Genomic DNA, 24,255 nt, shown 5'->3' with positions numbered 1-24,255 from the left:
GGAAGAGCTCTAGGGGAGGGGAAAAATGGCCTGGGGATCTGTATGTAGTTCATGACCAAATGATCCCAGGTTTGTGGTAGTAGAAAAGAAGGGAAATAACCCTGCTAGGAAGAGTGAGAAGAGGAATGGCAAAAACAAGGAGGGTAAATTAAGATTTCTTCCATATAATGCTAAAAAAAGTACTACATATTATACATTGAAGAAGATAAAAATGTAAGAAAAGTTTTGCTGGACCAGACAGAAGTTCTACCTCATCCAGTAGTTTGCTTCCCAGAATGGACAAACAGATCCCTTCTAATAAGCCCACAAGTTGAACTTTTCTTTTTGTTATTCTCCTCTGACTGGTTCTGCAAGGGATGTTTTCTCTGATCCTAGAGCTGCTTTAGCCATCATCATATCAGTATCATCATTATTGTTGTTCTGTGCAGGGTTTCTCGGTAAAGTTTGTTCAAAGGGGGGAGGGGTATGCTGTCGCCTTTGTCTAAGAGAATGTTACTTGCTCAAAATCATCCAGTGGGTTTCAGTGGCTGAGCAGAGATCTGGTCTCCTGAAGTCCTAGTTCAACACTCAACACACTATACCATGCTGGTTATCTTATTATGTACCGCCAAGTCAACTCCAGCTTATAGCAACCCTATCCTATGGTTTTCTGGGCAAAACCTATTCAGAGGAGGTTCTCCCTTGTCTTTCTGCAAGGCTGAGAGAGTATAATTTAGCCCAAGGTCATCCAGTGGGTTTCCATGGCTAAGAAGATATTTGAACCCTGGTCCCCCAGTGGGAAACCTAATCCAACAGTTAGACCATTCCACCCTGCTGTCTGTAGTTTTCATCAGCCTTTTCGATGGGCTTTTCCTCTATGAATTTCTCCAATCTTCTCTTCAGTCTATCTGAAGGCCTGTTCAGAAGTTTAGACAAGTACATGAGTGTTCAAAATGTGCAGCCAATGGGGCCAAAGAGAAAAGGATGGGACTGGAAATGCAAGTGTATTTTGGTTTAATTCTTTCTCCTAGTTTTAGGAAAAGCATTTCAGTATGTGGAGGGGGATCCAGGGGAGAACTGTACATAAGCAAAGGAATTACTAAGTTATGGTATCATCCGAAAGGAGGAAGCGAGTCCCCCTGATGAGCACAGAGGGCCAAATGTAGCTCTAAGCCTTTATTTTATACAGTATCATTCATATATAAAAGGGTAAACCCAAGTCCCATTCAGCTGAATGAGCTGAGAAGCCTCTCTGGTGTTTATCACACTGAGGTTTTTACAGCTCAGATCCAGGGTGACTCCTGGTTCAGCTATGCGAATTCACGTTATAATGTGAATGTTTTATCACACCTGGTTGCCCTTCTGTTGCCCTTCTGAATCGAGGGGGGAATCAAATCCAAGGCAAGTCACATGATGCGGATTCAAGCAAAGCTCAGTGAGTGCAAATTGTATTATCACACCGGTGGGATTCAACAATTTGAATCAGCACTCTTGCACATGCTCAGTGGGGGTCTGAATGCATCATGACCTTGTACGTTTCTGAGGTGAAGAGGGGCGCAAATTCTTGTTCCCTGTTTTGCGTAATTGCGTGATTGCGTGAAAATTTGTCTCGTGAGTATTTCTGTGTTTTCTTCATCCCCCCTTTTTATTTTCCCTTCCATTTCTGCAATTTCAACACACACATAGCTAGACAGACAGACAGACAGATCTCTATATTCATACTCACGCACATGCACACACATATATTCCAAAAAAATGAATTGCCCTGAAAGTGAAAGGACCACTGAAAGGAAATGGGGGAAAGTTGCAGTGCTGCATCATGGGAAATTTATAACCCTGGGGGTTTGCGGTGGTGTACCAGCGCAGAAGCAAAGTTACATTCCATACCAGACCAATTCGGAATGAAATCGAATTGAGCTTGGAAGCAAATTCTGTGAATTCACTTTTTTCCGAATTCATCAAAATGAGGAGTCACTTTGGATTCACTGCGGAAGCGCCACAGAAGGAGCACCCATAGAAAGAAATCACATCTGATAAAACATTCACGTTATAACTTGAATTTGCATTGTTGGGAACCGCAGTCACGTCGGATCTGAGCTGCAAAAACCTCCATGTGATAAGGCTCTCTGTAACTGGGAACTTAGGTTTGCCACTTGGACAGAGTCTTTTAGGCACATTTGGATGAGAGAGTCCCCATTCAGATCTACCACAAGGCAAAAATGAGCATTATTGAGATAGAACTTGTATACACAACATGAATGCCTCCTACAGACCTTTGCAACAAACACCTCAAGAGGACTTTCAAGCTTTTTTTTTGTTGAAAAAATTGCAATATTGGTCTGTTGTTGTTGTTGTTTTTACTAAGAAGGAAATTTTTCTCTGTGTCCACTGACGGATTAGCTAAAGTGTTGGTCAAATATTTTCTGATTTGCTTCTATCAGTCAGGAGTTTTAAACACAACTTCCTAAATTAAATGTATTTGAAACTAAAAGGGAATTTATTTATGTAGAGTATTTTAACCCCACGCTTCAGCTGAAAAGACTGAAGATCCATAGAAAAAAACTTGGAAGCTCAGAATAAGGAAACAGAAAAATGCTGGGGTCAGTTATGACCTTATTCATATAACTGTTGTTGTGTGCCTTCAAGGGACTTATGGTGACCCTAAGGCAAACCTATCATGGGGGTTACTTGTCAACATTTCTTCAGAAAGGTCTTTGCCTTTGACTTCTTTTGAAGCAGAGAGAGTGTGACTTGTTCAAGGTCACCCAGTGGGTTTCCATGGTATAGTGTGGGTTTAAACTGTGGTCTCCATAGTTGTAGTCCAACAATCAAACCACTACACCACACTGTGTAAGTAGCTGTAATGGAAACACCAAGAAGCACAACAGAGTGAATTGCCACTTTGGCTATGTATTAGCTTGCTCATCTAATGGCACCAAGGATACTGATAGCAATGACACCATATATTCTTAGGCTGATGTACTTGTCTATAAATATGTTCAGAGTGTCTAGATATGCTTATTATTAATGCCTGAGCACAATTTCCTTTTGCAGAACTGCAGATCATATATAATAATAACTGGAGTCCTTTGGCTACTGGAAGGCACTGATGTCTTATCCATATAACAGTTTTTTCTCCACTTTAATTTAGAAGTTTTTGGTTACTATTACTGTATTTCTCCCAGGGTGTGATATGCAGAAATTTGTATTGGATGGACTCCTCCTTTCTTTTAAGAACAGAATCCTTTATAAAATACTCTGTTCTTTTGTAAAGCTTGTATGCTAGTTGAATTTTTGGTGTGAAAATATATCAACCATGGAAAGTAGGAGGGTTTTGATTATGCAAAGAAATAGTTGTCAGGGTTTGAAGTAGATTGGTACATACTTTGGGGCATAAAAACCATGTAAGCATATGGCCAGCTATTTACATTTTTAAAACTTCATAATGTAGGAGATGAAAGCATGGGGGGGGGGAGGAGGATATACAGCTCTGCGTATATAAAAAGAGGTGAGAACTGAAACATTTCAGATGATATTGTCAAACTAAATTTGCCCCTCTTGTTGATTGGCAGATATGTAATCTAAAGAGACACATTTCTACAGCTAAGAAGAGAGGTAGGCAAACTAGAGTCCTGTCCCTAGCTGCAGCCCAAAACACCTGAGTGCACTGGTTTGACCACCCCGTTTTATGAGCAGCCATAAAAACATAGGGCTAAATCTAATATTAGTCCCAGCTAGAGCAGAATCATTGAAATGAATGGGACCTGTTAATTAAAATGTATGAGAGTTTTTGTTAGGATTTTGTTAATCATAACAATAAGATTGGTTAATCTTATTGATTTCAACAAACCTACTCTAAAATGAGTACTAAAATTGGATTTAGCTCATAGTTTAAATATTGTAAATAGTGGCTTCTGAGAAATTCTTTCTAAGGTAATTTCTGTATCTTGGTTGGAAAATTCTGAGAGTAATAACCCAACAAAGAGCATTTGAAGGTCTGGTTAATTCTACAGCTGGTTTAAAGGTGATTCCTTTACAACTTTACAACATGGTCGCTCCACCCCTAACAGACCTGTGCATCCTGACTCTACTCTCTGATTTTCTAACCTTTCTGTGCTGAAATAAAAGGTGTGCAGGGAAGTTGTAATCACATTTACTTGAATGGTGGCTGTAAAACTCTCTATGTGACTAGATTCCAAGCTGTGCTGGGAGGAAGAGGATGGGCCAAGCATGGGCCTGTGACAATTGGTCCCAGGGCCAACACATTGTGAAGGTAATACACTCGATGTGGTCTTTAGTACAGATCAGGAATATCCGTGGCCAGAGATCATTCATACCTCTGCTCTGTCACGGACAGATCATTTCCTGGTCAAAGTGGAACTGAAGGCTACTACCCATATCCCCTTTGGGGATGGAAGACCTATTAGAATGGTCTGCCCTCAAAGGCTGATGGAACCGGTTAAGTTCCAGGAAGCCCTAAATGGGTTTTATGGTTGGAAATGACGGCGATTCTGTTGAAGCCTTGGTTGATATCTGGAATAACGACCTTACCAGGCTATAGACACTATCGCTCCTGAGCATCCTTACCAGCCCGCTTCAAATCTTAAACCATGGTACATGGAAAATTTCCATAAAATGAAGTGGACTGTGCAATGACTAAATCACCACAGGCGGCAACATCAACTTTTGTCTGACAAGACATGCCATAGAGACTTTTTGGATTTCTATGGAATGCCAATAGATTCAGCAAAGAAATATTTCTAAGCTGCACATATTGCATCTGCAAGGTCTTATCCAGCAGAGCTGTTCAGGGTGGTTAAAGAGTTAACTCAGTTGCCTCCCACCATGAACCCTCTTTCGGAACCAACAATAGCCTGCTGTGATGCATTTAATAACTTTTTGCAGAAAAAAATTCTCAGATAAAAGTTGATCTGGACTCTGGCATTCTAGAGATGTCCAGTGACTCTGTGAACTATGTTAATCTGGATCATTTTGAGTTTGTAAATACCGATGAAGTGGACAAGCTTCTTGGGAATGTAAGGAAGACAACATGACCACCCAGGGAGGTGATGCAGTAAAATTTTTACTAAGATCTATAATTAATGCATCCTTCAGGGAGGGAAAATTTCCAGACAAACTAAAACAAGTGGTGGTCAAACTGCTCTTGAAAAAAACCTCCCGTGACCTTTTGGTGAGAAATAATTATAGACCGGTCTCTCTTTTACCATTTTTGGGCAAAGTGATTGAGAGGGCAGTTGCCTTCCAACTCCAAGCTGTCTTGGAGGAAGGCAATTTCAAACCAGCTCCAAGGCAGGATACAAGTTGAGACTGCCATGGTCACCTTAGTCGATGATCTTCGTCTGGGCATTGACAGGGAAAGTGTGACCCTGCTGGTGCTCTTGGACATCTCAGTGGCCTTCGATACCATTGATCATGGTATCTTTCTGGAATGCCTGAGGGAGTTGGGAATTGGAGGCACTGCATTCCAGTGGCTCGACTCCTACCTTTCAGACAGATTCCAGATGGTGATGCTGGGGGACAGCTGCTCCTCTAAAAGAGAGCTGATATCTAGCATCCCTCAGGGCACCATTCTGTCCCCCATGCTGTTTAACATTTACATGAAGCCGCTTTGAGAGATCACCTAGAGACACCCAAATCTCCGACTGCTACAGTGACTAAGGATGGCATCTCTCCTTTGGATGCCTGCCTTGGGTCAGTAATGGGCTGGATGAGGGAAAACAAACTCAAGCTGAATCCAGAGAAAACAGGTATTCACGATAGGTACCCCAAGTCCAGGGAAGAAGATTTTTCAACCAGTCCTAGATGGGTTCACACTTCCCCTAAAGGATGAAGTTTGCAGTTCGGGAGAACTCTTGGATTTGTCTTTACAACAGTCATCTCAAATAGACGTGACAGCCAGGAGTGCTTGGTATCAACTCTGATTGATACGCCAACTGTGACCCTACCTGGACCAAAAGGACCTTGAAGCAGTGGTACATGCACTGGTAATCTCATTTAGATTTCTGTAATGCACTCTGCATGGGGCTACCCTTATACCAAGTTCAGAAGCTTCAATTGGTCCAAAATGCAGTAGCCGGAGTGGTCACTGGTACATTGAGATTTGACCACATAACACCTGTGTTAAAATCTCTTCATTGGCTGCTGATCAGCTTTCGGGCACTGTATAAGGTGTTGGTTATTTCCTTTAAAGCCCTACATGTCTTGGACCCAAGTCACTTGAGGGAACGCCTTGCTCTACATAATGCACCCCGCATACTCAGAACATCTGGGAAGAACCTATTAGAATATCAAATGGTTAAACTAACAATGACTTCCCATAGAGCTTTTACCGCTGCTGCTCCCAAACTGTGGAACGGCCTACCCGAAGAGATCCGTCTTATTACCACCTTGGATGCTTATAAGAAGGCGCTTAAGACAAATATCTTCCGGCGAGCTTTCCCATCCGACTTTGTATAAGAATTTCATTAAATGAAATATTCCACTTCCTTGACTATGATTGTTATGCTGCTATGATCCTATGTAACTTGGTATTTTATTGATTATATTTTGTATTAGTATTGTATTTTTTATTGGATGTAATCCTGCCTCGATTTGCAGGGAGAGGCGGGAAATATTAATAAACTATTTTTTATTATTTATTTAAGATAAGAAAACCTCCCCTGTACATCTTCTCATTCAAATTGGTAAGATCAGAGAACTGAGGGTACAGGGCCAATTCCGACAAGGACAGTGGAGACAAGTCAATGGGCACAAGTGAGGGGTGGTTGGTAGCTTCCATGACAGGAGTGCAGTGAATTTGCTCTGGGTTTTATTTCAGATTTTAAAGGATCTATCTGAGGGGCTGAACCTTTTCCACATATGGGCTCAAAATTCTGAACAAATTCACTGCATTCATTACACGGAATCTTCACCTAGTGCCAATCCTTAACATGACAGATTGTTGATCTTTCTTTCTGGTACAGGTCCCCCAGGATGACTGTCACCAAGGTGAAAGGCCTCAGTAATCCTGACTACTTCCTGCTTTGAATGGAGACTCAACAGTTAAATCAGATGAATCTGTAATTTGAGTTTTGTTGAATCTCTCATTTTCTGGTTTGCCATTTATTTGTTAAGATGCCAATTCTGATGAACCATAGATCAGAAGGTTGGCAGCTTGAGGCCTGAGTGCTGCACGATGGGGTGAGCTCCTGTCACTGGTCCAAGCTTCTGCCAACCTAGCAGTTCGAAAGCACGCAAATGCAGGTAGATAAATAGGTACTACTTTGGTGGGAAGGTAACAGCGTTTGGTGCAGTCATGCTGGCCATATGACCACAGGAGTTGTCTTCAGAAAATGCTGGCTCTTCAGCTTAGTAATGGAGATGAGCACCACCCTCTACAATTGGTTATGACTAGACATTCATGTCAAAGGACTACCTTTACCTTTTATGTTTGCATCAGTCTGAGAACTTGACAAAAACTTAAGTGTGTGTGTGTAAAATTAATCTACACTTTTATAAGCATGTTTCCCAATGTGTTCATTTTTGTATGTTTTTTCCCTAGGGTGCACACTTTTTGCAAGCATTTTTCACTAATTTATTTATTTATTTATTTAGGCATTTATATCCCGCCCTTCAGCCCTAATGGCTCTCAGGGCGGCTTACAATTATTTTTAATCAGACAGTTCCCTGCCCTCAGGCTTACAATCTAAAAGACACGAAACAAAAGGAGAAGGGAATGGTGGGGGAAAAGGGGATGAGGTCCAGTGGTTCTTCTCTCCCTCTGAGGCCTGGACCAAGGCAGATGGATTGGAGGGAGGGCTCTTCCTTCTTCCAGGCTAGCCCTGATGGAGCTGGACCTGCCTGGTGAACTCCCTCTCAGGCCGGCAGATAGCAGTTATGGAGAGTGCAGTCTCCTTCCTCTTAGGTCGATGGATGGCAGTTATGGAGAGTGGAGTCTCCTTCCTCTCAGGCTTTTGTACTTTTGTACTTTTCCTTAACTCTTTGCAAGTTTTTTCTGTTTCCAGATCAATACTCACACCAGAAATACCATATATACTCATCTATAAGTGTAAATATTTATGCCCAATAATTGATCACAAAATCCCAGACTGACTTATTTATGGGTCAGTATGGTAATGTGATAGCAGCAATTTTAGATTTCCCCATGCATTTTCTTTCTGTTCTAAGTCAAGCAGATAGAGTCCTCTGTGACGGATTGATTGCTGCATGTTTAATAGTCTTTGTCCCCCTTGGGTGCTTTGCTTTCTTAAGAGTGAAGGCTGATACACTAAAGCAGGGGTAGGCAACATTTTTGAGCCAGGGGCCGGGTTGCTGTCCCTCAGACAACTGGGGGGCCGAAGCCAAACAATAAATAATTAAATATTTTTTTTAAAAAATAAATATATAAATAAACCAGGACAAATGTAGGACAAAATTTTCAAATGGATGACACTTTTTTTTTTTTAAAATGGAGGACATGCAAAAAAATTTGCTGATTTTTAAAAAAATGTTAATATAAATGCATGTTTCTGAGGCTTCTATAGACAATTGCCCCCCAAAGGTCCCGGCGGCAGGACCAGGCTGGGGCCGGTCCCAAGGGCTCACCAGGCCGCATCTGGCCCGTGGGCCGTAGGTTGCCTACCCCTGCACTAAAGCCTTGTATTGATTGCTGTTTCCTTCTTGCTGCTCGCATACACACACTGAAGGACCCTCCAAGTTTTACACTCAACTTATCCACGGGTCATGTCAAAATCCATAATTTTGAAAAAAACAACAACAGGTAATGGATTTGCAATGAAACCTTTAGAACAGATTAAAGATGAAGGCTTTAAGTGTAATTGGTTTCTATATTATCAAATGGAAGCTAGATTTAGAGTGGATAAAAGTACAATGAAAATTACAGAAAGTCTCTCGAAACTAGAAGAAATAATGTTGAAAGAGAAACCAGATGCTCTATCAAGATTCTATAAGATATTATTGGATTACCAGATGGAAGGAGATCTAGTTAAAGAAAACATGATCAAATGGGCGAAAGACTGTAAAAAATCATTGGAATTAAGACAATGGGAAATATCGTGGGGACAAAGAATGAAATATACTGTAAGTCAGGATATAAAGGAAAATTTTGTTAAAATTTATCTTCGGAAAAACTGTGTAGAATCTATGGTAATGGTCAAATCTATTGTTGGAAATGTCAAAGGGAGAAAGGTACGTTTTATCATTTATGGTGGAATTGTGTATATGCAGAAAATTTTTGGAAAATGATAGTTAAAGGAATTAAAGAAATATTGGATATAGAGTTGCACAAACCTGAAATTTTGTTATTAAATATGTTGGAGGATGAGACAGAAAGAAGATTCGGCAAAATAATTTTCTACATGTTAACAGCTGCCAGATTAACGTATGCAAAATACTGGGAAAAAAAGAAAGACATTATGTTGGAAGAATGGATTCTCAAATTGTTAAAAATGATGGAAATAGATATAATCTCGGAAGGATTAAGAGATAACTTAGCCATAAATGCAGAAGCTAAAGAAAAAAGGAAGCAGGATAGAAAGGTCTGGGAAAAACTGTATAGTTACATAAGGGGAAAATGGCCTAACATACAAGACAAAATCTAACAAGGGACTTACGTAGGTAAGTCAGTTTAAAAGAAAATGAAACGTTTAAGAAAGTAATATAAACAAGGAGAATGAATTAAGATCAGGAAAGTCAAAAGTGTTATCGGTGAAGTCAAAACAAAATCAGTTACTACTAACAAAAAGATAGACAATTAGAGTCATTAAAATAAACGGTAAGGGTTCAGACCAAGAAAGTCAGTTTTGTGTTGTCTAGTGTAGGGAATGTATGAAGAGGAGTATGGAAGGAATTTTAAGTCTAGGGGAGGGGGAGGGGGGAGGGAAGGGGACGATAGAGATGAATGTTATTGGTTTATGTTATATGTTATATGTTACATGTTATATATGTGTACTTTATTTGTAATAAATAAAATCAAAAATTAAAAAAAAATCCATAATTTTGGCACCAAAACCTGCCCTTGACTTATATATGAGGTCAACTTATAGTTGAGTATATACAGTATATATTCCAATGTGAAATGTGAAACATCTCTTTGAAACCAGTCCACAACCGAAGAAACATAGAAGTTAACTTAATAAAAGCAAAAGGGAAACAACAACAAAAGCACACCACCTCAGAATGTGACCCCAGTATTTGCCCATTCTAATTGCCTTTATTCAGTTTATCTCATAGTTCCTCTTATTTTCTATTGAATGAGAGATATTTTTTTCCTGGAATGAAGCACTGTCCCTCTATAGTTCTGAAGTTTTATTTCTCACACTCTAGAATTCTGAAGATTCCTACCACCCATTTTGTATTGTGAGGGCACCAAGGTCTCATTGAACTGTATAACAGATCCCTGCGATGTCTGCTCTAATAACTGTGCTGTGGCAAATTGAATATCTCATGAAATTAAGTAGGTGCTGCTGAAATCTGTTTCTGCAGGTCACAACTAGAGCAGCCTGAGTAATAAGCAATAGAAACCTTGCTATAGTCTAAAATTTTACACTAAGACCACTCCCTTTGGCCGAAGTCCTGCTTTGCTGATTGCATATTAGCATAGGCATTTGAAAACCCACCTCTTAGCTCCTCTGAATGTAAGGGCAAATAAGGTTAAGCTAAGTGCTTGTTGTAAGCCAAAGAAGGGCAACTCTAACTTACAATGGCAACGATTATAGTGTTTTGTGGTAAAGGGAGGAGTTAATTCTGCTATTTCAGTTTATTATAATCCTATGACACCCTGGTTTGACCTCTGTATAAGGGGGTGGGGAGAGAGAGAAAAAACCATGGAGCCAGCTATATTTGTTTTACTGGAGATAAGACATTTCCTCTGCAAGCACGTATCTGACTTACAGCCCAGGAGTCCACACTGCTCACAAGTTATAGCACATGATCCAATTGTGGCAATACTTTTGTGCAACTTTTGGATGTTGTGACTGTAAACTGAAATGAGAGAGTGAGCAAGCAAAGGAATAAGAGAGGTTAAGAGAAAAAGAGCAATATATCCAGACATCTCATACTGCTGCCACACTGCAGAATTAATGCAGTTTGTCATCACTTTAACTCCATTTTATGGAAACCTGGGATTTGCAGTTTGTTGTGGCACCAGAGCTCTCTCACAGGCTAAATATCTCACAAAAACAACAAATCTCAGAATTCCTTAGCATTGAGCCATGGCAGTTAAAGTGGTGTTAAACTGCATTATTTCTTCAGTGCTCACCTGCCTCTCCCAGAAACACCAGGGACCAGCAGAGAGACTCTGGAGGCACAGGAGCCCAGTTGTCCCCCCCCCCCCCCATGGTCCTAGACTGTAATGTTTTAAGATTGTGTATCGTTTATATTGTTTTTAGGATTGGGATGGGGGATTGAGAATGGGGATTATTTTCTATTTTACTTGTTTTGTTCATTTATTGTTATGTAATTTGCTTTGTTAATTTTATTGCTGCTGTGAATTGATATGTATTTTTTGCTATTTATTGCTATTGTAAATTGCTTTCTTATTTTATTGTTATTTATTTATTTTCTTTGTACTTTCTTTATTGTTCTAACCCACCCTGATTCCTTGTGATTGGGCAGGCTATAAATAAATCCTATTTATTAGTAGTAGTATTATTTACAATCTGGAAATTATCAAACGATTTTTCACATCTAAAATATTATAGCAAAGAGTTAACATTTGTGTATGTGTACTATTTGGATAAAATAATTAGCTTCCAAAGGCTTTAACAACCCATGTTTTAAGCTAGTGCTGAAATGAAGCCAATATTACTGTGAGTTGGGCTTCTAAAGGAGAAGTGCTTGCAATTGTTCGATATGGAGGGGTTCACAGGCGACTTAAAAATAGCAAAGGCCTCAACACCATCTCATTTGGGGATACTAAAGTTTTGCTTTGCTGCAATGATGCCCACAGCACTCCCCTTAGCTATTTTGGTTTAATGGGAAGTGAAAATGAGATTTGTGAAGTCGGAGGCTTTCATGGCCGGCATACATAGTTTTTGGTGGGTTTTTTGGGCTATGTGGCCATGTTCTATAAGAGTTTATTCCTGACATTGTGCCAGCTGGATAATGAGATTGTTGCTGCTGTGTGCCTTCAAGGTGCTTTTGATATATGGCAACCCCAAGACAACCCTATTACACAGGTTTATTGGCAGATGTCTTCAGAGGGGGGTTACCATTGCCATTCTCTGAGGCTGAGAGTTTGTGATTTGCCCAAGGTCACCCTTGGGTTTACATGGCTGAGCTGGGATTTGAACCCTGGCATCCAGAGTCATACTCCAGTGCACTGCACCATGCTGATAATGGACACTGTAGTTTTAACATCATCCAGAAGGTTGATTGATTGATTGGTTGAAATTTTATTTATATACCGCCGTTCCTATGATCACGGCGGTTTACAAACAGAATAAGATACAATACGATACAGGTTACAAATATAATACAATACAAATCACAGTTTAAAAATCAAAATTAACAGCGAAAGTCCTTCATAAAAAACCATATACTACTATACATCATTAAAATCCATCATTCTAAAAATACAATAAATAGTATACAGGAGCAAAACAGTCAGGACATGTGAGGGAAGGCTTGACGAAATAAATGAGTCTTAAGGTTTTTCTTAAATGACTCCAGGGAGGGGGCTAAGCGGAGCTCCTCAGGGAGAGCGTTCCAAGACTGCGGTTACAGTTCTCACTTCTCTGGTGTTTACTGTATAGAATGATTAGCAAAGTTCTAATGCAGCTGTAACTGTTTCAGTAAAATGAAATAAATAACACCTTTTTAGACATTACTGGCATATAAATGAATAGCAGGATTCACTAACAGAAGAGTTATTGTGAGATGGGAGGTGGGAGTGATGAGAGAAGATTATGCCCATTCAACAGCAAAGCAGGATTGTCTTTAAGTGAGAGGTTATATTATCACCTCTTTGTTTTAAACAATCATTTTTTGGCTTTTTGGCTGAACTGTTTTTAGCTGAATGGGTAACAATATCACACCTGAGTCAATTAAGAGTGGGATGCTCTTCTACTTTGTTCATCTTGGCTTTTTTTTTTTTTTTAATAATGCATTTATCCCTGCCTTGTAATGACAAATGCATTATATAGAGAATTCAGGAAAGCATAAAGCCTTTTTATAGTAGAGAGAACTGTGTCTGAAGTTTAAGTTTTTTCCTGAAGTTGTGCTAAAGGGATTACCAGCCTAATAAAGGTAGTTTGGAAATAAAAAGTTGATCTGGAATAACACTAATTGTAATGGTGGGAACTTTATCAAACACAGTTATTTATTAAACATTTATTAAGACATCCCAAAGAGTCTTCATAGCCATTTTTTTTGGGGGGGGGGAATTGAATCTGAACTTCTGCCTGCATTGTGTCTTCCTCCTGCCCCCCCTCCCCTCCAGTAACATCTCAAATAAGCAAGAGGCAGACCTGGACTCTTGCAACACTTCTCTATGATCTCAGGAAGACTTTTTGAGCTGGAAAAACTGGAATAAATCCAGGACTGTATCTATCCTGCAGAATTAATAAAGTCTGATACTGCTTTAACTGCTATGGCTTAATGCTGTGGAATTCTGGGATTTGTAGTTTTGTGAAGTATTTAGGATTTTCTGCCAGAGAGCTCCAGTGCCACAAAACCCTACAAATCCTATGATTCCATAGGATGGAGCTACTGTATGTCAGGTAATGCAGTGTCAGACTGCATTGATCTGCAGTGTGGCAACAGCCTAAGAATGTTTGTATGCAAAGCATGTTATCTTCCAATGATCTAGGAATACTTTTGTGCAAGATTATTACTATTTTTTTTTAAATTAATGAATATTTTAAATGGCAGAAACTCAATTGCATAGATTTTAGGGAAGCTGCAAAAAGTGAACAAACTACCCACTTCCACTATCTAAGATCTTCAGAGCAAAACACATGCTTTAGGTTTGTGGCAAGAAACGGCATCATGAATAACTCATCAATGTTGATGATATTTTATTCATTATTTTCAAGTCCTCAGGGTCCCACCAGCCTTGAACCTAGCACAAATGTAAATTATTCCTGTGTTATCTTGTGTATCAATACTTTGTAAGAAGCTTCACTTGACCATTCTTCTTCAGCTTCTTTCTTTAACATAAATGGGGATATGGTACAATGTTGGGATTGCATGATCATTTTTATGTTTATGTGCAGCATGCATAATTCTTGCAAGCCGTCATGCTGGCACTTAGAGGCCATTTTATTTTCAAATAGGCTTCCTCCATAAGATCTGAGCATACATGCATAAACATATCATACATATAATTATCCTGAATGCAAAAGGAAAGAAAAATATTTTCCAGAAAAAAAAAAGCTCTACAGTGGAATGAAGCTGATTTGTGAGGGCACTAAACATGAAATGAAAGAAACAACAACAACAACAAACCAAAATGCTTCTGTTGAATTCTGACTACAGTCAGAAGACATTAGGCAGAACAATGGATGAGTGAAGAGATTTTAGCCTTTGGAGTCTTCAGGCCTAAGGTTTTTATCAGTTCCCAAGTAACTATTTCCAAAGGGTTGAGAAAACAATTCACAAGATAAGACACTTTGCATACAATCCCCAAATTAGTTTACCACACTAAAAGATGGTCTCAACATTATTTTGATAATTTTTCTATCCATTTTGATTTTAACATTAGAATAATTGTATTTTAAAAATTAGAATAAAATAAAATCAGTAATGCTAATGTGAAATGACATGGCAGAGAAGTGACACGAGAGCACTTAACATTTGTAAAACTTTCACAGGAAGTCTAGCTCTTGAAAAAATTACTTTTTTGTACTGGAACTGGCCATGCTGGCTGATGGATTCTAGGAGCTGTAGTCCTAAAAAGAAACTTTCACACACTTTGTAAAACTCTATAAAAGGAACATGCCAATGAAATTGTTGAGACTGTAACAGGCATTGCTGGACAGGTTCTATGACCATTAAAAATGATCCACAATGAAGAGCAAAATACAAACAAAAAAGAGAGAGGCAAGAAATACACTAAACTCCTGACAAAACCAAACAACCACTACCAGCTGTCTTGTAGGAATGAGATTGATGGAGGTGAAGATAACATTCAGCCCCTGTTTTAACTGTTTATGCCTTTCTTATAGAAGCCCCTATCTCCAGTGCCCTTATGGGAGGTTATTGTTATTTGCTGATAATTATTGCTATTTTTAAAGGTTTTTCATTTTACCTGTAAGCAGAATTTGAAGGATCTGAATCACACTTTTCTTTCTTCCTTTGATTTATACACGGATTAGTTCATGGAAATAAGTAATACTAATAAATACTGTATTATATATACTCATGTATAAGTCAACCTCATGGAGAAGTCAAGGACAGGTCACGGGGCCAAAATTATGGATTTTAATATGACCCATGGATACACTGAGGGTAAAACGTGGAAACATGTAACACAGGATACAAAGAATGAAGCAAAAGAACCATGCCAAAGAAGTTACAAAATTCCAGCAGGAATATCTGTTTGTACTCACCCTAAAGACTGGACGGATGACGATGGAACTACAATAAATTGTGGCTTTGTGATGTGTGGAGAAAGTGATCAGGCATGGGTGGGGTTAAAAAGGGATTCAAAGGTAAAACAAAGAAAATGCCAGCTACATTAACAGTGATTACAGCCTTTAACTTTATAGTGGTAACTTTGCCTGATTTTAATTTAGAAAAGCTGACAAATGTTTCTTCTTTCTCACTGCAACAGAATGCAGAATGCCAAAAGTGGAGTAGCGTAATGAACAAGCAGTGTCTGATAATAACAGTCCAGGGTCAGGAGCTGTAAATCAAGGCAGAGTCTGAGTAGGAGTAGCAAGAGAAGGAATAGCAAAGTATCAGAGTCAAGAAACAGTTCAGGGGTTATAAATCACATAGTCCTTTCTCATAGAAGATGCAGACTTGGAGAGAAACCAAGTTTGTTTCCAGCAAACCAAATGGGGAAAGCCCCATGACTCATAAAGTCAGGTGACTCAGTCTCAGCCCAGCTTGCAGGCTGTATTTCTCATCTGTGCACATGCAGCCTTTCACTTCACCCATAAAGACAGGTCTGGGCTTGTGCCAAACAACATAGCCTTCACCTTTCCTGAGGACTTGGAGCTATCTCCCCTACCTCCTTCTCTGAAGAACACAGATGGCTGTGAAGATGAGATGGAAGAAGGCACAGCTGTTATAGGTCCATTTCATCTTCTGACGCTGAACTGTATGGGGAGGGGGAATGACATCAACATACACAATTGAGTTATTCATATCCTCCAGAGCCTGATTTCTGTTAGTACTTTGAGGAGAAGCACCAAGGAGCTGCTGCCGCCGCCGCCGCCACCACCACCACCACCATTTTCATCCTCAAGCATTCAAAAAGGCAAGAAATGGCACCATGGTTTCAGAGAGAAGAGTGGGTCAGTGCTTCTTTTAGGTTGTCCTGGGAGATACTAAGCTCTCACTGTTCTCCACTCTACTCAGAAAAGGAGATGGTTCCTTTAAAAAAAAGAGTTAAGACACAGTACAGTACTTACATTGACTCGTGGATAAGTCAAACCAGGGATTTTGTATCAATTTTTCGGCTAAAATTTCTAGACTTATACATTTTATAAATAAACCAAAACAATCACTACTTAATTAATACTTTCTAGTGTGGAAATGCACACAAGGCGGGTGCCATTGTAACTGTCCATAGACAGACACACAGACAGGCCAGGACCCAAGGGGGTACATCTTCTGACAGAAGCTGTGGAACTGAGGTGGGATTGATTTCTACATGTAATCTTCCAGGGTCTCAAAAGGGTTTTCCCTTTCTGCTCCTCTGCTTTCCCCAGTTCCAGCTTTCTGTGCCACCTGAAACTCTGCTCTTGAAAACTCAGTCAGAAACTCATGGCAACAACATCTGGAGGGTCACATGGTTTCCACCCCTGACTTAGACCTGAAGTGTTACAGAATGTCCCTATAGGGATCCTGAAAGCTATGTTTTAGTCCTATAATTCTCTTCATTTTGTTTTTTCCCTTAAGATTATTTGTCACTTATTACATACTGTGAAACTCCATTGTTAATCATGACTTCCATTTATTTATTTATTTATTTCCCCCTGAAACTCTACGTTTCCATTAAGTTTGGCTTTGTTTAATTAAAGGACATATTTCCTATTTCACAGCAACACTTTAAAAATGCTAGACTTTGGAAAGTGAGACAAGGATTAATGAGTTTGGAGAATTCTAAACAAAGGGATAGCCAATTATATGCAGGTAGTATTTTACTACCTGTCACTTTATGTTTTAGAACTTAAGAACCACAACAGTTTTCACCTGCCTGGAGGATGCAACAAAGCTTGGCTAGACAATAGTAAAGTTATTTGTTTTCAGAGAATATCATTCTTGTGAATTATGCAAACAATACAGCTAAACTCTAGTATTTATGAGCCATTCCCCATAAGATCACAAGATCATGTATTGAAAAGTCTGAAAATTTTTATCAAGACGACTGCAAAAATTCACAAACTTTTAAATGAGATTGACTGAAACCCTTTTGGTGTTTTAACTCTATGTAAGTTCTTCTATGAGAGCCAGCACTGTGTTGTGGTCTGTGGCTCTGGAACTTAGGGTTCAGTTCCTTGCTCCACCATGGAAACCCACTGGGTGACCTTGCGCAAGTCAAATGCTTTCAGACCCAGAAAAACCTGTGATAGGTTCAGGATCTCAACTACTGTGATGTGTAGGGGTATTATTGATCACTAATTTTGTTCTTGGAGGAAGCAACAGCAAAAACAACAACAACAAACACAATTTTCTTCCTGGTATGGAAAAAAATATTTTAAAAAATCTCGTAATTTTCAAATGCTATTTGCAGTTTGGGTCTTATTCTGTACAGAATTCACACATTTTTGCACAGAAAATGCCATTGCCTGTGCAAAATTCCACGTGAATATTTTGTGCACATTAAAATGAAGTTTCTTGCACAAAAAATACTGTTTTCTATTGAAAAAAACATGTGAATTTAAGGCAAAATAATTCCCAAACTGCAAAGATTCTCATCAGTTATCAGGACTACCTGACACACAAGACACATGCATTGTTTTTTTAAAAAAAATCTATTTCTTAATTATTTTGAATATCCTTCCCATCCTTAGTATTATGTTCTGTGTGCTTAAAGGTTGTCATAGTTCATGTTAGAAATAAGTACAGAAGTTTTATGTTGGATGTAAATTTTATGTTTAATTTACATCCAACCTTCCTCCCATATGGTACCTAAAATGGTCCATACCATATGTTAAAATAATACAGCTAAAAACAATCTGGAATTCAAAAAATTAAAAAGCATTAAGCGCAACCCTCTTAAATAAAACATCAGTTTAAAACAGATAGAAGAACATTGAAACCTACCCATTGCACTAGCCCAGTTTAAATACAGTTGGCCCTTGGTATATGTGGGGGATCCATTCTGGACACCCCACCCCCTGCGCATACCAAAATCCACGTACACTCAAGTCCCCTTTGTCCTCAATGGTGACACGCCTGTGTAGGGAGATATGGTCTTTCCACCCTGAGGTCTCATCACCTGATACAAAAAAAAGATATGGGAATCTAAATGGGATTTGTAGAAATATAACAAAATTAAGGCTTCTTTCTCTCTCTCTCTTTCTCTCTCTCTCTCTCTCTCTCTCTCTCTCTCACACACACACAGAGTCCACCAACAATGCAACCAAAAATTCTTCCATAATATTTGTTCCAAAATTCAATCAAGATTCTAATCTCAAGTAATCAAAAAAAATGAGAGAGAAATTATAAGCAACATAATGGCAAATTTGGGGTTGTACAGACTAGCATGAAGAGCCAGAGTGGGAGCACAAATGGGCACATGCCGGTTGCTCCGACTCCGCCCCCACGCTGGCATGATGCTGCCCAAGCAACCACATGGCGGGTGGCATCATGCCTTATCTTTGGTGCAGCGTTTACATGTGCTGTGCTGAAGAAGTAAAGAAAAGCTACTGCTGCCGTGGCTAGGACATCCTTTCCACGACAGGATGGGGAGGGAAACAAAAAGGGTGTTACGGTGGGAGTCTACTACAGACCCCCAAGTCAGACTGATGAATTGGATGATATCTTTCTAGAACAGATGACCACACAGTCAGAAAAGAGAGATGTAGTAGTGATGGGCGATTTCAACTATCCTGATATTTGCTGGAAGTCAAACTCAGCAAAATCCTCAAGGTCTAGCAAATTCCTCACTTGCCTGCAAGACAATTTCATGGTCCAAAAGGTGGAAGAGGCAACAAGGGGGTCAGCTATTTTAGATCTGATCCTAACCAACAAGGATGACTTGGTTAATGAGGTGCAAGTGGTGGGATCATTAGGTGGAAGTGACCGTGTTCTCCTGGAGTTTGTAATACAGTGGAAAGGAGAAGCCAGGCAGAGTCAGACACGCATCCTAGACTTTAGGAGAGCGGATTTCAGTAAACTTAGAGAAGTATTGAGGGCGATTCCATGGTCAGAAATACTAAAAGATAAAGGAGTTCAGGACGGATGGGACTTTCTCAAAAGGGAGATACTGAAGGCACAATTTCAAACAGTTCCAGTGAGAAAGAAAAATGGGAGGTGTCTCAAGAAACCAGGATGGATGACTAAGGAACTTTCAACTGAGCTAAGTTTGAAACGGAACATGTATAAGAAATGGAAAAAGGGGGAAATCACAAAAAAGGAATTCAAAGAAATAGCAGGCATGTGTAGGGGTAAAGTCAGAAAAGCTAAAGCGCAGAATGAACTCAGGCTTGCTAGAGAGGTTAAGAACAATAAAAAGGGCTTTTTTGGATATGTCCGCAGCAAAAGGAAGAAGAAGGAAACGGTAGGGCCACTGCATGGAGAAGATGGCAAAATGCTAACAGGAGATAGAGAAAAGGCAGAATTACTCAACACCTTCTTTGCCTCAGTCTTCTCAGAAAAGGCAAAGGGTGCTCAACCTGAGGATAATGGAGCAGAGGTCAGAATAGGGGAATTTCAGCACAGAATAAGTAAAGAGATAGTAGAGGAACACCTTGTTAATCTAAATGAATTTAAGTCTCCGGGACCAGATGAACTCTGTCCTGGGCCCAGTGCTATTCAACATCTTTATCAATGACCTGGATGACAGAATTGGGAGCATCCTTATCAAATTTGCAGATGACACCAAATTAGGGGGAATAGCTAATACCCCAGAGGACAGGATCAAGATTCAAAATGACCTGAATAGACTAGAAAGCTGGGCCAAAGCTAACAAAATGAAATTCAACACAGAGAAATGTAAGGTATTGCACTTAGGGCGGAAAAATAAAATGCACAGATATAGGATGGGTGACACCTGGCTGAATGAAACTACGTGTGAAAGGGATCTAGGAGTCCAAGTAGACCACAAGTTGAACATGAGTGAACAGCGTGATGCGGCAGCTAAAAAGGCCAATGCTATTTTAGGCTGCATCAATAGAAGTATAGTGTCTAGATCAAGAGAAGTAATAGTGCCACTGTATTCTGCTTTGGTCAGGCCCCACCTAGAATATTGTGTCCAGTTCTGGGTGCCACAATTAAGAAAGGACAATGAGAAACTGGAGCGTGTCCAAAGGAGGGTGACAAAAATGGTGAAGGGTCTGGAAACCATGCCCTATGAGGAACGACTTAGGGAGCTGGGGATGTTTAGCCTGGAGAAAAGAAGGTTAAGAGGTGATATGATAGCCCTGTTTAAATATTTGAAAGGATGTCATATTGAGGAGGGAGCAAGCTTGTTTTCTGCTGCTCCAGAGAACAGGACCCAGAACAATGGATGCAAGCTACAGGAAAAGAGATTCCACCTGAACATTAGGAGGAACTTCCTGACAGTAAGGGCTGTTCGACAGTGGAATGCACTTCCTCGGAAGGTGATAGAGTCTCCTTCCTTGGAGGTCTTTAAACAGAGGCTGGATGGCCATCTGTCAGGGATGCTTTGATTTGGATTTCCTGCATGGCAGGGGGTTGGACTGGATGGCCCTAGTGGTCTCTTCCAACTCTACGATTCTATGATTCTATGACACAAAAAGGAGATGCTTTTTGTGGCTTCTTTTTGCACTGTAGAAAGGCCAGATCAGGGTGCAGTGTGCGATTGCCATGGTCCCAATCTAGTGCTTCCAGGGGCAACATGGAGCCACCCCTTTGGGCCCATCTGTAAAACCCCTTTGTCTGCTTTTCATGAGGATTTTATTTCTTTAATTTCACATTCTTAGACCTGTGACCCAAGGCCATGCAGATGCTTATCACTTACATAGTAGAATGCCAGGTGACATCCACTTACCCCTGGATCCAGAAATAGACACAGAAGTAGACACAGACTACTCCAATCTCCTGCCCAAGTCTCATTGACTCTGTGCCAGAAGAAATAACATTGATAGCCTCTAAGCTATTGTAGATGGAACTTCTCCAAGCTTACACTTTCTTATGGTTAGTTTGAAACATGGGTCTTGAAGCTTCTAAGTGGCTTCTCTGAAGTGCTTGGTAAGAGCCTATGTAGAGAATACCCCAGCAGGATCAGTGTGCTCAGTGATGAGAGATGGCATTCCTAATTTTTCCTTGGCCTCGAGTGGGCGGTGAATGCTACTGTTTCCATGCCCAAACCTTCTGCAATCATACCACACACTTGAATAGTGCTGTCACAGTGCCAGCAAGACCCTTTATTTTCCAGATGTTAACAGCACACATAAAAGTGCTGAGCAGGTTTCATTGTAATGTTGGGATTGCTTCTTTGCTCTTCAGATAATCAAGCCCTTCATTGTGATTTGACTAAAATCTGCTACATTTAACTGTCTTGTCAATTATGCATCTCTCTTTTGGCACTTGAAGTCAAGCATGGGGGAGAGTGCAGGGGGTTATGCAACTGCTGCTTTGAACCTGCATCAACAAAACCCCTGACATTTGTTTTCCCTAACAACACTCCATTGATCTCAGGCTTTCAGCGTGGATGAAGCACAAGCATAGCTGATGCTGAATGCTAAAGAGATGCTTGCTGTTTTCTTGGGTTTCATGTTTTGGGAAGCCTTACAATTGTCAGGAGAACTTTGCAGTTTTGCTAATGAGCATTTCCCACTCCGGGAATTTGTTTCGTATGGGGGTAATGAAAGACTGGCCATCAGTGGCACTGCTTAGATTGTTATGAAGTCAGTCCTTCTTAAATAATTTGCTCTGGAAAACAACTTAAGCAAATAACGAAAAGGCTTTTGTGTGTCCAGGTACATCCAGGGACAAAGTGGGAAAGGTGGTACAAATTACCAGGGCCTGGCAGTCCAGATGGGTGCCTGGAGTCTGACACTATTACTTCCCTTGATCTAGAGGCTATACTTCTATTGATGCAGCCTAAAATCACATTGGCCTTTTTAGTTGCTGCATCGTACGATGGACTCGTGTTCAACTTGTGGTCTACTTGGACTCCTAGATCCCTTTCACACGTAGTTTCATTCAGCCAGGTGTCCCCCATCCCATATCTGTGCATTTCATGTTTCTGCCCTAAGTGCAGTACTGTACATTTCTCCATATTGAATTTCATTCTGTTAGCTTTAGCCCAGCTTTCTAGTCTATTCAGGTCATTTTGAAACTGTGGTACACGCTCTGGTAACCTCTCGATTAGATTTCTGTAATGCGCTTTACATGGGGCAACCCTTGTACCAGACCCGGAAGCTTCAATTAGTGCAGAATATGGCTGCTAGGCTGGTTACTGGATGCCCCAGAGCCAGCCATATAACACCAGTCTTAAAAGATCTTCATTGGCTGCCTATTCGCTTCCGGGCCAAATACAAGGTGTTGGTTATCACCTATAAAGCCCTTAATGGCTTGGGCCCAGAGTACTTGGAGGACCGCCTCTCCCCATACAATCCGCCCCGCACTCTCAGATCGGGTGAGAAACATCTTTTAAGAGTTCCTGATGTTAGGTATGTGTCATCTTGGAGGGCTTTCTCTGTTGCAGCCCCACAGCTCTGGAACTCCCTCCCCAACGAGCTCCATACTTCCACCTCCCTTGATGTCTTCAAGAAGAACCTGAAGACTTATTTGTTCCGCCAGACTTTCCCACCGTGAGCCTTGTTGTTATGCTTCCCCCTGCAGTGTTTCGTTGTATTCCATTCTACACAGCCACTTGTATGGTTATTATTGTATTGTACTTTTTGTAAATGTTTTTATTGCTATTTGTGATATTGTTGGGGAAGGGGGTTGTGATGTTTTTATCTGTTTTTATCTTGCTGTACACCGCTGTGATCTTTGGAACAGCGGTATAGAAATAAAATTTTATTATTATTTATTATTATTACTATTTTGAATTTTGATCCTGTCCTTTGGGGCATTAGCTACTCCTCCTAATTTGGTGTCATCTGCAAATTTGATAACTATATCACCAATTCTGTCATCCAAGTCATTTGTAAAGATGTTGAATAGCACTGGGGCCAGGATAGAACCCTGTTGGACCCAACTGATCACTTCTCTCCAGGATGAAAAGGAGCCTTTGGGTTTGGCCAGTCAACCAATTGTTTTTGTTAAGGTTTTTGTGTATGTTTTACATTTTGTTTAATAAAATTATAATAAATAAATAAATGGTTAAAATGGTATCTATTATCCTAGGTTAAGTGGGGGGTTTGGCACAAAAAAAAGCCAAAACCAAAAAAGCTTAATTGGGTGCGTTCAGGTGCATGTGAACAATGGTGATTCAACCTGGATCCATCCTGGATTATTTTCACCATTTGAATAGAGTCTGAGTCTCTATAACTCACCAACTAGTCAGTTCATCCTCATCTTATTTTGCCTTGTTGAAGAAGATGACTCTGCTCTCCTTCGCATGCTTATTCTCCTCTCCTTATAGCCAAGTGTTTCTGTTCACTCTTGCATGGAGTCATGCAATCTGATTATCAATGCATCCAAATAAATTACAACCAATTTATACGGTGTGAGCTGAAATGGGATAGGTTCATTAATGTCCCCAAATTTTGGCAAAGGTTTAAATATATCTGTTATCATAATATTAAGGGAACATCATGTTGTGAATTCATCTCCAAAATTGCTGTGGTTATATATCTTCTAAACTGAAGAAAAAAAAACACCCTCTTCTGCTAGAACCCATGGAAATTGTGGAAAATAAACTGTGTAACGTCTAAGAAATCCAGTCCCAGGCCCAGAGGCAGCATAGGAAAGCAGATCTTGGGACATCTATGGGACAGCATATCT

Source organism: Sceloporus occidentalis, unplaced genomic scaffold, assembly GCF_023333645.1.
Source record: "Sceloporus occidentalis isolate IW3139 unplaced genomic scaffold, rSceOcc1.0.p SCAF_1, whole genome shotgun sequence".
Lineage (NCBI taxonomy): Eukaryota > Metazoa > Chordata > Lepidosauria > Squamata > Phrynosomatidae > Sceloporus > Sceloporus occidentalis.
The sequence above is the reverse complement of the archived record's forward strand: the minus strand, read 5'-3'. Positions refer to the sequence as shown.